Source organism: Diuraphis noxia, unplaced genomic scaffold, assembly GCF_037042655.1.
Source record: "Diuraphis noxia isolate RWA-SAM2 unplaced genomic scaffold, SU_Dnox_SAM2 contig0001, whole genome shotgun sequence".
In the NCBI taxonomy this organism is placed as follows: Eukaryota; Metazoa; Arthropoda; class Insecta; order Hemiptera; family Aphididae; genus Diuraphis; species Diuraphis noxia.
Genome location: NW_028301711.1, coordinates 74,676,814 through 74,691,659, shown reverse-complemented (window position 1 = coordinate 74,691,659; position 14,846 = coordinate 74,676,814). Strand labels below are relative to the sequence as shown.

The window sequence follows — 14,846 nt, the reverse complement described above, 5'->3', positions numbered from 1 at the left end:
GCATGTGTTATATCTAATACGGCGGCCAAAGCTATTTTTACCGGATATAATATTATAATATTACGTTTGTCCGCCGTTGTGCGAAAACTCTACATCCCGCCGAAACAATTAATATAGATCGATGATAATATAACGAACCAAACTGAATCCAATAACTGTGGTTATACCTTTGTGCGCGAACGGGTTTATGGTGGATTATACGACACACTTAGTACGACGCGTCGCGATGACTGTATAGTAAAACGGACGACGAGTTGTCATATAATTACGGTACCTAACAAATAATATTAATAATGTTACATCCTTCGTAGTGTGTGTCTATTATATTGAAGTAATATTGTTATTGTGTTTGCAATTTTATTCTATTAGCTCACGGCGGAAGGCACGTTGTCGGGAGTCCTTAATTTTTGTTTTTTAATTCATTCGTATATCGTCACCGACAAATCGCGGAGAGGGTATAATAAAAACCATGTACCAACGCGATATTATAAATGATACATAATAATATTCAGTGGCGTAGAATGTTTTATTCTCGGTCAAAAGGATTGATAAATGAATAGAAGCTTAATATGTCTTATTCTTGATCGTAATGACAGCGATATAAAATTATCAAATAATTACTGTTAGTGCATTTTTTTTTTACGTAGACATATTAAATCCAAGTTTCAACGAAGTCGGATGTTGAATAAACAGGTAGGTACTAACCTGTATTTTGAAATTTTATTGCATAAATAAATGTATAATATAATATAAGTAGGTACTTATAATATTAGCGTATTTTAAGTTCTTGATAAAACAAAATAAAATAAATCGTTTGAGGAGAAATGTTTATTTTACTTGTGATTATCCAATGTCTTAAATATTTGAACTCGAACCACTCATAAAATTGTATGTAACTTTAAGCTGAAAATTTTTCTTAAGTTTTAATATAAAACATGCTTTGAAGAATCCTGTATACAATTTTCAAGCCATAGCAATATAGATGTGAAAATTAAAAAAGTTATGAAACAAACAAAAATAAAATAAATATTTTCACTACCTAGTGTAAAAAGAAAATACATGTATTTAAGATATGGAAATTGTCCATATAAACCAACCAAGAAAATTCAAAGTTATTCTTACAAAACTTTGTACCAATTGAGATTACGAGTCTCACAGTCATCTAATGAAGAAAAACGATTCTCTAATCAAGCCCATCCGGCCATCCCTGTTATAGTTGTGGTTTCTGGGTTTGATGTTACGCACATTATAAAAAAAATTCGACACACCGTACATATTATGCTAATTACAGAATTATCGCTTTAAAATATTTATCATTATCTCTTGACCTATTCTTACGTGTTGTTATTAATAATTTCATTAAAAAAGCGAATCTTTAAATTAAATTGCAATGTGATATAATATAATACTATAATAGTGATTAGTGATATTATTATGATATACCTACTTATTGTATTTCGAGTTACTGTAAATGATAATTCAATAATACAAATGTCTATATAAATATCAGAATTAGATAGGTACTTAGAAAATTTTCTGTAACATAACTTGAATCCCAATTGCTAATTCTGCAGTGGGTTTTTATTTAGTGAAAATATTATTATTTATCATTGTTATACTTGGGTATATTACAAGAATAACAAATTAAAAATACTTGAACGTCAAATGTTGAGCAACTTTTTGGTGGTTTGATTTCTGATTTCTAATATAATATATATATATATATTAAACATATTATATCTACTACGATAAGTACCATTTGAAAATTACAAATCTGCAAAAATGCAATCATAGGATATTCTTATCATTGAAAATTGTATTACAGGAATAGATACAATCATACGAATCTGACTATAATAACCACGTACAGTCTTAGATTTACTGAGAGCAATAATATAATAATTTAAAAAAAAATAAACCATGTAAGTGTGTGAAATATATACAAAAGGAAATATCACAGTAACTTATAATCCTAACAATAAAATAATGTACTGGCTACAGATTTTGCGTGGTAAAAGTTTATTTTGTCACGTTGTTTTGATGCTGTAGTTACTATTATGTCACGTTTTATATTAAAAACAACAACAAAGGGCTCCCATGTAAACCAATAACGACAAATACCCGCTATATCGTACGAGTATGTATTTATATATATTATATGATATACAAATTATCTACGCATGACGCATGTGATATTATTGTGTATTTGCATTATAAATATTGTTGTGTAGATTATTGGATGGTAATTAAAATGTGTTTAATTTGTTAAAATCATTGATATGAAGTATTATAACTGTTAACAAAATCCGTTTATGGAGAATTATTTTTTATATGCTATTTTTGCTATTGGGGAGCTGGTATTAAGGAACCGTGGTCTGTAACTACAATAATTATATTTTATTTCGTTCTTTTACATTATAACCCTAAAGGTGACTATCTCCTTCAAACTCCAACTTTATTATTTCAATCCTCTATCCACAAACTTTATCTACAGACCCACATCCCATCATAAAATGCATGATATTCTAGGTGTTTTCGTCTCCAAAATTCCAAATAGTCTCCACACACAAGGTCAAAATTTGTTAAATCGATTTTCAAACTACTCATCTGTTTTGCTTACTATGACCAGGGGTGGCCACAACGAGGCTCACATGCCGCATGTGGTTCCTTAGTGAGTTTCTTGTGGCTCTTGACACCAAGTTTAGAATAAAATTAATTCATATGTTATAAAAAGCACTTCTCAAAAGTAAAATCCCATTTCTTAATGTGTACCTACCTGAACAATAATGCTCTGTGTAGTGTTAAAAATGAATGTTCCTTTATTTGATATAAAATTAAATACGTGTTTTCATTTTATAAACATAGCTACAATGTGACTGACTTTGAAATAGCTTCATACATTTGCAACTCCCAAAATTAAAGTTAATGGTCCCTGCTATAGACTGTCGTCCTCCTGATAAATCCAATTCATCAATGTAATCTCAATATCGAACATGTTGAAAAAAATTAATAGCATCCTATCTGAGAAAACTGACTTAAAATTGCCTCAGACTTTGATGATGCAGTTCACTTACAAGCAACATTCTATCAGCTGTCTGGGAGTCGGAAAACCAACCCCTCCAAGGAAGGTTGCACATAATCTCCCTATTCGCATCAGGACCCTCATATCACTAAAACGTCTTGCCCGAGCAATCTGGCAACATACTAGATATTCATTCAATAATCATCAATACAACGCACTTTTGTTAAGACTCAAATGCCTTCATCTTTCTAATCACAAATTACGCATCTTCACTTTCACATAACGGTAGTTCACTCTAGAAGATCTTTAGGAAACTTTTACGTATTCATCCCTACTCTACGTAACAGTGATTTTATATGGGCTGTTTCTCACCAAGATAAATCATACATATTTATGAAACACTTTGAAAATACCTTTCAACTGCATTATAATATTCTATTACTATTATTATAATATATATAATTATATATTCTATTACTACCATTATTCTTCAGTAAAAATGTACCTTTCTTCAAAAACCTTCTTTTTCGTGATGAAGTTATTATATAGTATATTATAGTATAAGTCAATTAAAGTATTTTAATGATAAAAAGCTTTCCTTAAAAGAATCTTCTGGATTTGATCAAATAACTCCTGAAGTAATCAGAAACCTACCTAAGAAATCTATTACATATAACACAAATCTACAATACAAAGACTTTCTTATTTCCCAGTTATCTGGAAGTATTCTATCATAATTCTTATATTACAACAAAAAAAAAACCCCTGGCTCCCTGACTTCATATAGACCAGGGATGACAAATCTATGGCATGCGTACCGGAGGTATCACGCTATAAGATTTTGAGGGCACACAAAAAATTTAAATATTTTTATTACATATACGTATATAATTATATACAGGGTGTCCCACCTAGATCTGACATTCTGACAAGTGAAATAACTTTTGTTCTAATCAATATTTTTTAAAAATTTCTTTTAAATATAATCCATAGACACTTGCGCTACATTTTTTATTTTTAATACTGAAAAAAAAAACTTAAAAATTGTTAAATTTTTTTCGAAATATTCAATGTAGCCAATTTGTTAATTTGATTTTCAGAAAAATTTATATGGTAAAAACACTTATTTAAGTCAAAAGGCTGATTTTTACAATTTTTTTAAATATAAATATTTTCGTTTAAATTATAGTAATTTATTGTTTATAGGTACATCACATATTATTAAAATAAATACAATAAAAAAAATTACTAGATTTTAACATGCGCTTATTTAAAAATGTTCTTATAAAATATTTAAAAAAAACTTTATTATTATTATTTGAAATTACAAGGTTTCTAACATAAACTAGATCGTAATTTACTTAACGAAAATATTGATATTTAAAAAAATTGTAAAAAATCAGCCATTCGACTTAAATAAGTGTTTTTACCACATACATTTTTCTAAAAATCAGATTTACAAATTGGCTATATTGAATATTTCGAAAAAAATGTTTATCAATTTTTAAGTTTTTTATTTTCAGTATTAAAAAATAAAAAATGTGTTCTAAAAATGTAGCGCAAGTGTCTATATGAATTATATTTAAAAGAAATTTTTTTTAAAATATTGATTAGAACAAAAGCTATTTCATTTGTCAGAATATCAGAACTCTGTGGGACACCCTGTATATTGGCAGCGGACGTTACTTATGATAATTTTTTGCTTATAATATACTATATAATATATATATATATATATATATTGTTTTTCATGGCACACTCAAAACTTAGGGTAGAACCATTTTTAAATTCTTCAAAAAAAAAAAAAAAATTTTTTATTTAGGTATAAATGTCTACAACTTTGTTATTGGTAAAAATTATAAAAAATGTTACAAAGGAATAAAATAATTAATAGCACAATAAATAAATGAATAAATTTAATAAATAAGTAACACGGATTTGACTGTCGCGAAAATTAATTTTAATGACGCACTAATGTTTGGCAAAAGAAAAATTATAATATTAAATTGTTTCCTAGAGGGGGGATGGGTAAATACGAAAAATAAACGAACTGCTTTTCCGAATATAGCCGGCATCGCAAAAATTCATACAAGTGTTATTAGTTCAAATTTTGTATTTAGTGGTGGGGAGCTAATGAAGTGTAAGTTTTTATGAATTCAATAATATAAAAGCATTGTAGTTACCTACACAAAAAATGAATTAGAATAAAGATAGTCTAATGCCTTTAATATTACAAAGTACCTAAGTATATTTTATTTTAATATTGTAATTAAATTTATTTATTTTACTAACGAGCATTACTATTTAGTTATTCAGTAGTTTAAATTAATTTTTCCGAAATAAAATCATTTTTAAATGCCATTGTGTGTATAATATATTAATAATATTATATTCTAAAAGTTTCAAGTACTCACGAATAGTAATATTAAATTTACAACAAAATAAGTTTAATCGTTATTCTTGGTTTTAATATGTAATTTCATTAAAATGCATGTAAAAAATAACTATGTTTATATATTTCTAAGATTTTATGGTTAAAGTATGAAATTTTCATGAGTTATTATTAGTATTAAAATACTTACCATTGATCGTTTTTATTCTAACTTAAATCAAAAATTTCATCATTTGATTTAATTCATCTATTCAACCATTCCCTGACGTGTGTGATGTATCCTCCAGTTCGTCCGCAATCCAGCGCTCCCCTTTCTCTGCCCCGAATCAGCCACAACACCTCGGTATTATTATTATTATTATTACGTCCTTCAATATATTTATTATTATTTATAAGACATAATATGAGATTGATAATATTATTGCCTCGATAAACTTAATACCTATGACCTATATATAGTATGTAGTGGCGCAAATCCCCTGGAGCTGCAAGTGGAGAACGCACATTTGTGCCCCCATAAAAGAAAAAAAGTTATAGTTCGTATATTATGGCGTGTGTGTATTTGGCGTGAAAAAAAAAAATGATTTACACCACTGTTTGACATTACGTGCAGGTAAGTAAATTACATAGTATATATAGGTAGGCACTAAATAATAAACTTTACCTACTGTCTATTATTACATCCATCAATATGTTCCGGTTGTCAAACATTGTATCCCGTTGAATACACATGTATCATGATAGAGGTATGTGTCGAGTATCATTGCGATGACATGATGTATCCATTGTATTTCTCCATAAGGTGGCGTAGTAGACCAAATAATATCGTAAATAGCACACATAACCATAATTTCTACAATGCGTATACATATTGATCGAGTGCATATTTGGGATTATTGTTTTAAGAGGAATACGTTGGTATTTCACAATAGACTAAATCTAGGCAAATTTCATATAATAAGCCTGAAAACTACTATCAAACATTATCTCGATCGTTCTAAATAATTTTTTCAACTATATTATAAGAGTTTTTCTTCGATAAATACCAATTATATATATATATATATAGGTTCACAGAACGTTTGTAGATTGTACAATGCATAATATACGGAGTGATTCATTTAACTGGTTCACACTAATTTTCTGGGTCAATAGTTTAGTTTTTCAAATGGAAAAAAATAGCTAAATTTTTATCGCGTTTTAAGTATTTATTTTATTTTTTTTCAAAGGAAAATATCTATAATATTATATTAACAGCAGAATACTTTTCTATAAATATCCGATTTATAAAACATCATTATAATATATTGCTAACCTGCTGCTGTGGCGCAAAAATTATTATAATATTATTATTATATCCAACCTATGACGTCTTGCGAATATAAACGCTTCAAAAATTACTATTACGTTAATTGCCGGATCCGTGGAATATTAATCGTGCATCATTGCCGCAGTTTCTTCCGCCATCTATGTTGAACATTATTTGATTGCATTATGTGAACGTTTCAGGCGCGTCCAAAGCACGAGAACGCATTATATATTATTATATTATTCAGTTCAATGCCGCAGTTATTTGAGCGTGCTATATATTTTTTATTTTTTATTTTTTTGTCATTCCTTCCTCCTTCTTGCCTCCTTCCGCCGAGTTTCGTTTATCAATAGACTGTCACGTTTTATGTCATCGTCCTGATTCCTAAATGACTACTTCCTCTGCGCCGATTAATTTGCTTGTAAATACTATCATTTTTACACGGCGGCTGCATGTCCCGTTACAGCTGTCACGATCGATAAGTAAAGTGTCGGATTTATTGATTTCCCTACGCATATTACACCTATATACATATAGACACTCGCCGTGTACCTATTTAATATGTATATATATATATGTATATCAGAAATATAATATAACACACTATCACTATGGATCGTTTATATAATATTGTATAATATTATAATATATATATATAATATATATATATATATTATATTATATATAGATACCTACCAATACATTATGTCTGTATTTTGTACACGCTGGATGTTCGTTGAACTCCGTCAACCATTATTATTACCGTCATCGATACCGCGATCCGCTGGCAGTGTACAATATAAATCAAGAAAATAAAAAAAAGGCAATACATCCATTCATATTATTTCACTATACCTGTTCGGAAAAATAGATAAAAAAAAAACTTTGCGCCTAAATTATATTATTTCACGATTCCAGTTTAAAATTTAAAAAAAACTATACACACCTATATAATACAATGATATCGTATATTCGTATCTGTGGTAAAATGAATGACTTATATGTCGTCACTCAACAATTATTTTTTGTATCCTAAAAAAATAGCGTATATTATATTATATACATATATTAATAAAAATCAATGTGTGTGTGTGTGTGTGTGTGTGTGTGTGCAAGTGATCCACATTGCTAAGATTACACTCTCAAGCAGATGGGAAGTATTCTACGCCAGGGGATATGTATAATGAAACCAAAATGTTAGATTTTGTATTTTAAAGAAGGACTCATAGAACACTATAATTAGCTACAAAAATCTAATTTTTTTTGATGTATTAATTAAAAATTAAATGAAATTTATATTCAATTAGTAGAAAAATAGCGTACCTAGACAGGGGCGCAATTAGTGATGGGTAATTTTCCGGAAATCAAAAGTGAGGGAATATTTCCGGAATTTTTACTATAAATTTGAAAATTCCATCAGGCAAGTAAAAATTAAATTATTGCCAATCCAAACACAAATCAAATATAATTTTGGTCTTGTGTGGACTTCTAATGAACTCAGATTTTAAAGACTTAACTAATTTAAAAAAAAAAAAAATTAAAAAATAAAATATAGTTATCCTTATCTTATGATTAATATTATGAATTATTATACTACATAATTTTCTCAATAAAAGTTTGACTTTAACTTATAAAGTTTTTTTAAAACTTTATAAGTTGCTAGGTATTGAAGAAAATATCTATTAAGACATTTAGCTTAGTTTTTTAGGAGAAACATTAAAAAAAGGAATACATTTCCAATATTATGATAATTATTTTATATCAGTCATATAATTGTCTAGAACAAGTATTAATAATAATAATACAAAACTAAACAAATATGTATTCCATATTTTTAACAAAAAACTTTATAACTGAACATTATATTAAACATTATAAAAAAGTATCACATAATAAGAATACAAAACAAAACAAAATATATATACTCGATATTTTAAGCTATATACACTTTTTTGATAGTTTAAAAAATGTATACAAGCATTAAAAAGGATAACAATTTAATAATAATACAGAATAAAAAAAATATGTACTCCATTTAGTATTAAGACATAATATTAACCAGAAAAGAATATACCTACTTAAAATTTTCAATACATGAATTTATCTTTCTTAAAGAAGAATGGATAATTTTTTTTTTCACTTTAATCATTTAAAATGTTAATACTTGTAATCAAAAAAAAAAATTTTTTTTAGAAAAGCGTTTATCTATTTCAATGTGGGATCATCTATGGGAGACCTTTATGTCTAGAAAATTTACGATTCTGGCTTACACAAGCAATTTTGTTTAAAAATGTTATGTTAATGTACATAGGCGTGTCCACGGGAGTGCAGGGTATGCACCTGCACCCTTTGCAATTTCAAGTGGCACCATGAATTATTAAGAAAACTAATTCAAAAAAGGGACCTAGCGCCTATTAGCCCCTTGGGTACGCACCAGGTTGCACCCTCTGCGTCAAAGTCTAGATACGCCTATGTTAATGTAGGAAAGTGCTAGATCTCTCATTAAATTATGATAAAAATCCTTTTGTTATTTTTTTATTAAAAACGGAGTTTTACTTAGGTAATTATATAAGAACTCCATCTTAATGCGGAATTCCCAACTCATTGAACTAAATTGTAATATTGGTCATAACATTTTTGATGAATGGAAACGAAGTAGTAAATATAAGTATCTATTTAATTACATAAGATTGCGTTGATATTTTGATTTTATTAGTAGTATTAACAAAATTGTAGTGTTAACTACATGTCAATATTGTTAGTTATTGATAGGTAGTTTTAGGTATTCATATCAATACAATAATAAAATAACAATAAATAACTTAACTGCAAAATAATTTCAGAATAAAATGAATATAAAAAAAAATTAGTACCTAGGCAGCCACGTTTATACACGGAAACGTGTTAAATGTTTTTTATTCTTCTTTTAACCACGTCTAAGGATCAAAAAAAAATTATACATATGTATAACATATTAGTGGTTTGACATGGAATAACAAAACCAAAGAAAGTGTATTTCCACTCTAATGCACTTACACCGAAGAACCATTATATTAAGTATTTGACCCGATTCAAGTATGGCCGGGTAACATCGATGCTATATTAATATAATAATATCAGCGGTAAGCGTTGAATACTTTAATTTCACTAATTGAAACGGTCAATTTAAAACGGGTATGTACTACGAAGGTACCTATCGGTCATCGTATTATAATATTTTTATGTCCATAGGTTTTTCATACTTGTTAAGGAAGCTAGGTACCGTGTTTTCTATCAAAATAGACCTATCTCGTGTTATTTGTACCCACTATCCAACTACCCAAGTAATCGCATGAGACTTTTGAAATAATATATTTTAATATGTCTAGAAGTTGACATTGACACGAAACGTATGCACACGGCACACACGCACTTTGAAGTAGGGCTGCGTCCGAATTGAATGACAAAAAAAAAATATATCCGAATTGCAAGCGATTTCTTAAAGGGGTCTGTCCGGATTGCATGCCACCTCATAGAGAGGTTTGTCTGAATTGCATGCCATGTATCAGCAAAAGTTTATTTATTATACACTTATTATATTAGCCATTAGGTATAACTTAAACTTTTTTTCGAACTTTTCTAATTTAAAAAAAAAACGCATCTATAGAAACACTCTATGATATAGTTGTTATAACTGGTTAGTTTCTAGATTGAAATATTTTAAACTGTATTTATTATAGTCTATTATAGTATACATTTTATATTAATATTATAATTATTTATTTTAAAAACTGAACCAATTGTATATTATTATTTAAATTTTTTTTTTTTTTAACTCGACCAAATTTAATATTATTATATTAATAATAATTACCGAATTTTATATTATTATTGTAATTATTTATTTAAATTATACTATGTACAAATGTAAAATACATTCAGTTTATTATACTAAACTAAATGTAGCAAAAGCCCGTTTTCTCAGTGGAAAAGTAATTTAAATTAGAAAAGTTCAAATATCGTTTAAGTTATACCTATAGTATAATAAGCTGGGCTCGGGACTTATAGCACTTAAAATCATTAAAATAAGCTCTTAAAAACATTATTATAAGCACTCAAATAAGCATTTAAAAAACTTAAATTTTTGCAAAAATATTTATCAAAAAATTCTAACTAAAAAATCAAACAAAATCAAAATAAATTTTTAACTTTATATTATAAAATAAATTAAACTTCACTTTTGAGACTTTAAGGATTTTATGGATTTTCCGAGGGATTTTCTGAAAAATGAAATTTAAACAATATTTATACTGTAGTTGAAAACATCATAAAAACGTAGAAATACTGGTCAAATAAGCGAAAATAATCAGAAAAACTGGAAATAAGTATTTTCTTTCTTTTATCTTTATATTCTTTATAAGTATTATGCATTATCTATTTGAATCTACGCATTCAAAAGCTGCATTTTTTTGTGAATCTAAACACTCAAAACAATCAAAAGAAATTTCACATAAAGATTTGCAAACAAAACTATAGTCCAATTTACATCAACTTCATATTCCCAAGGCAATGTGATTTTTGATTCCAATCGCTACTGTGATCAAATTTTTTAGTATCAACATTGCATGTTCGCATCAAAAATTATTTTATCGATGTATTATATGCATTATACGCGTTGCTCAAGAATAACATCCTGACAGATTTATTATGGTACCCAATAGTTAGAATTTTATGAAAGGGCCAGTGGGTGTTTTGGGTGTTAAAACACCATCGGTCAACCGTATAATCCAAAAAGTATATTATATGTTAATTTTCATTGTTAGTTTAGATCATACAATTATATACCTAATATTTTTTTTCAGACAAATAATATCCAAAAGAAAAGAAAACGTATTTTATAGTTTATTGCAATAAATGAAGTGACCTTTATATAACGAAATAACTCCATAATTGATGTGTGAAAAGCCTAACACCGTCTATATAATAATATTATATGTATAGAGTACTATAACTTATACGATCATCGTATATAATATTTTGTTTTTGGAATAATCAGTTAGTAATTATCATGATTAACTAAGGGAGATTTTTATAAAATTCGTTAAAATATAATATTATACAGATTGCAGATTAGGTTAGGTTTGGTTTTTATATTTGTAGAACTCGTTTTAAGGAAAGATTCACAAACTTAATACTTTAAGTTCGTACAATTATTCACATAGGTACCAAATACCCCAACGAAAAAAACCACAATTTATTAGTATTTTTCTTGGTTTGACTTCACTGAATATTAATTGAATCAATTTCGTTAATGTATTTTGGAAAAAAACAAGATTTAAGAATGTAAAAATGTTTGTATAACAGATCCAACGAGACTGCGATTTGTACCTATGACCAAAGATAAAATAATGCAACGCAACGATTTCATACATGAGCTGATGCTACAATAATGTTGGCATGTTATAGGTCTATTTTATAAGCATTTGTTAGATAAACGCGTAACTGACGCTTAGTTAATTTCGCAATTGACATCTTATGTACATTTCCGGCGCAATCATGTGCGTGCATTATATAAATATATTATTGTATAAATATCCAAATTATGTTATATAGAGTGAATCTGTCACACACTCACGCACGCTTTAACATATTATTTTTATTGTTTATTCAATCGCTTTCAAAATTATCTGTTATAAAATATATTTATTTATAATAAATGCAAATCCGTAGTTTATTATCCAAATATCTGATCTATAGGATAATATTATATTCTGAGCATTTATGATTTTTCATTTAAAAGAAAATTTACAATCCATGCTACAAGGCATATTAAGAAAATTTGAACATACAATAAATAATTTTACACAACATGAAACACATGAAGATTGAGGCCATCCAGTGGTAGAACCCATCGTTAATTTAATTTAATTTTGATTAAATTAAATGTTTGTTAGCCGTCAATCGTTTAATAAATAACGACACAATTTTTTCTTAAGACGGCGTTTGGGATTATACTAGAGGAAGCGAATTGGATGCCTGGCTTAAGTATTACATTGCGAGAATTGAGTTTTCGGTAGTTAAATTGACATTTTGGTCTAGATGAGATGTGTTGAATCGCCAAATGGTTTTTATGAGATGTAACCTATAGAGACATTTAATATGTCCGTTATCTACGTGGCTGCAGCATACCTCGGGGGAATGCAGCTATATGTCACTAGAGCTTCGACCATTTGACAGACCTTAGACTTGGGTTTTCTAACTAAAGTAATTAAACTAAACAGGCGATGTCTATTGTGAAATTATTCATGTAAAATTCATATTTCAACATTTCGTGAAAGGGACGAAATATTATTATAGGTACAATAATTATTATATTACATTATTTAATGATGCATGCACTATCGCAATATAACTGACCGACGGTTCGTTCGAAATCGCTAGAGGTCCCGAGTAAGTAATACTATATTTATATAGAAACGAAACTATGTAATATATTATTTAAGTTGCGTCGTTTGCCAACTAGGTACAGTGCTAAATATTATTATTACATACCGGTACCGGATTTAATACATTGATCATATCATATGATGTATTAAACGAAGATTTGAGCAGAAAACTTTCATAGTGCTGTTTACGAGTGATAAAATATTATGATAATAATAAATTATTATAAAACAAAAAAAATTTGTCATCTAATTGTATACTTAGTCATAATAGAAAAACTACCTATAATGTTACTAAAATGACCCGTGTTTCAGATGTTTATTTATATCTGTCCAATAAATAAAAAACAACCATTTTAAATAATTTTATTATTAGTCTTGAAACTTCCATTGATACTTAAGTAATTATAATTTTCTAATAGAAAATTGTCAAAATGACGAACATTTTATTTCATTATAAAAATTTAAAATAGCTTAAGCTTGAAATTATCATAAATATTTCCTTATAAGTTCATCTTAAAGCAACCTAAAAATATCAAAAATGTATACTCGACATTTTTTTACGATTAACATTATTATTAAATTTTTTTTAACATTAATATATGATTATTTATTTTATACGATAAATTATGATATTTAAGTAATATTGTTATAATGTTTTTTTTTTTTTTACATTATTTTATAAGGACTTGAACATTTGTACCATTTTATATATTATTTTTTAATAAGTAAAAGTAAATATACATAATCAATGTTCAAAATATTTAGTTAAATTTCAAACTACTTAATCGTTAGCTTTTTGGGCCAACCACGCAATATTATAATCTTATAGAGTCTAGAACTATAATTATTGTGGCATATGTAATTTTATTCAACAACTGTATTATATGTTAATTGCTACTTAATTTTGCCAACTTAACTAATTTAGTATTCTTAGTTAAAAAAAAGTTAGTCCATATTTATTTATGAACGGGATATAATTAAATAAAAAAAAAAATGGTATATTTTGTATCATTTATTTTTTCCGACTATTGACAAATTATATGTTGGCCACAAACATAAATTAGATTTGTTCAATATCGCCGAACCAATGTTCAAGCGTAGAAGCCTAATATAAAAATCCAAAATCCAAATTGATGATTGTTGAATGAAAAGTGTATAAAAAATAAAAACAGGCCAACGGCACGTAGTGTTCCCAGGCGGTCACCCATCCAAGTACGGCCGACGTTGCTTGACTTCAATGATCGGATGAGAACTGTAGGTGAATTCAACGTGGTATAATGGTCGTTAGCGATGAGTGTATTATAATATTATTTGATTGGAACTAATATTATTATTATACATTTACTTAGTAATATCATACTTATCATGAAGATTAATCATTAAAATGGGACCACCCTCCGTTTGTTAAAATTGAAAACATCAAGAAAATAGTTATATGATGATCGCAAGTTGCGCTTCAGGTACATCCGTCGATATTTTAGCATGTGTAGAACAGAACATATTTTTATGTTTTGTTTTTACGTTTCTTGGAAAAAAAAAAATGATGTAGAATTATTTTGAACGTTGCAACCCATTATAAATTGTATAGCTTATAAAAATTCACCCATACAGCCTTTATTTTCAACGAAAATTCCTGCGCTCGTTTCGTCCACAATGTAATTATTCAAATTGTTCAAATTATTGTATTATATATTTATA

General features: G+C 27.5%; 1 protein-coding gene and 1 long non-coding RNA gene across 5 annotated transcripts in view; one reads left to right on the top strand and one right to left on the bottom strand.

The window, feature by feature from the left end:
- Positions 1–273, bottom strand: part of qvr (glycosylphosphatidylinositol-anchored protein quiver) — a 36,008-nt gene extending 35,735 nt beyond the window's left edge. The window contains exon 1 of one of the 4 annotated variants that reach the window (XM_015518380.2): positions 168–273. The gene's annotated coding sequence lies outside the window, so the exon portion shown is untranslated. Of the gene's footprint in view, positions 1–41 lie in introns of all 4 variants that reach the window. The other 3 variants (XM_015518381.2, XM_015518379.2, XM_015518377.2) reach the window with 3 other exon arrangements.
- A 187-nt stretch (positions 274–460) lies between these two features.
- Positions 461–14,846, top strand: part of LOC149061693 (uncharacterized) — an 88,397-nt gene continuing 74,011 nt past the window's right edge. The window contains exon 1 of the long non-coding RNA XR_016189353.1: positions 461–693. This is a non-coding gene — a long non-coding RNA (uncharacterized LOC149061693). The remainder of the gene's footprint in view (positions 694–14,846) is intronic.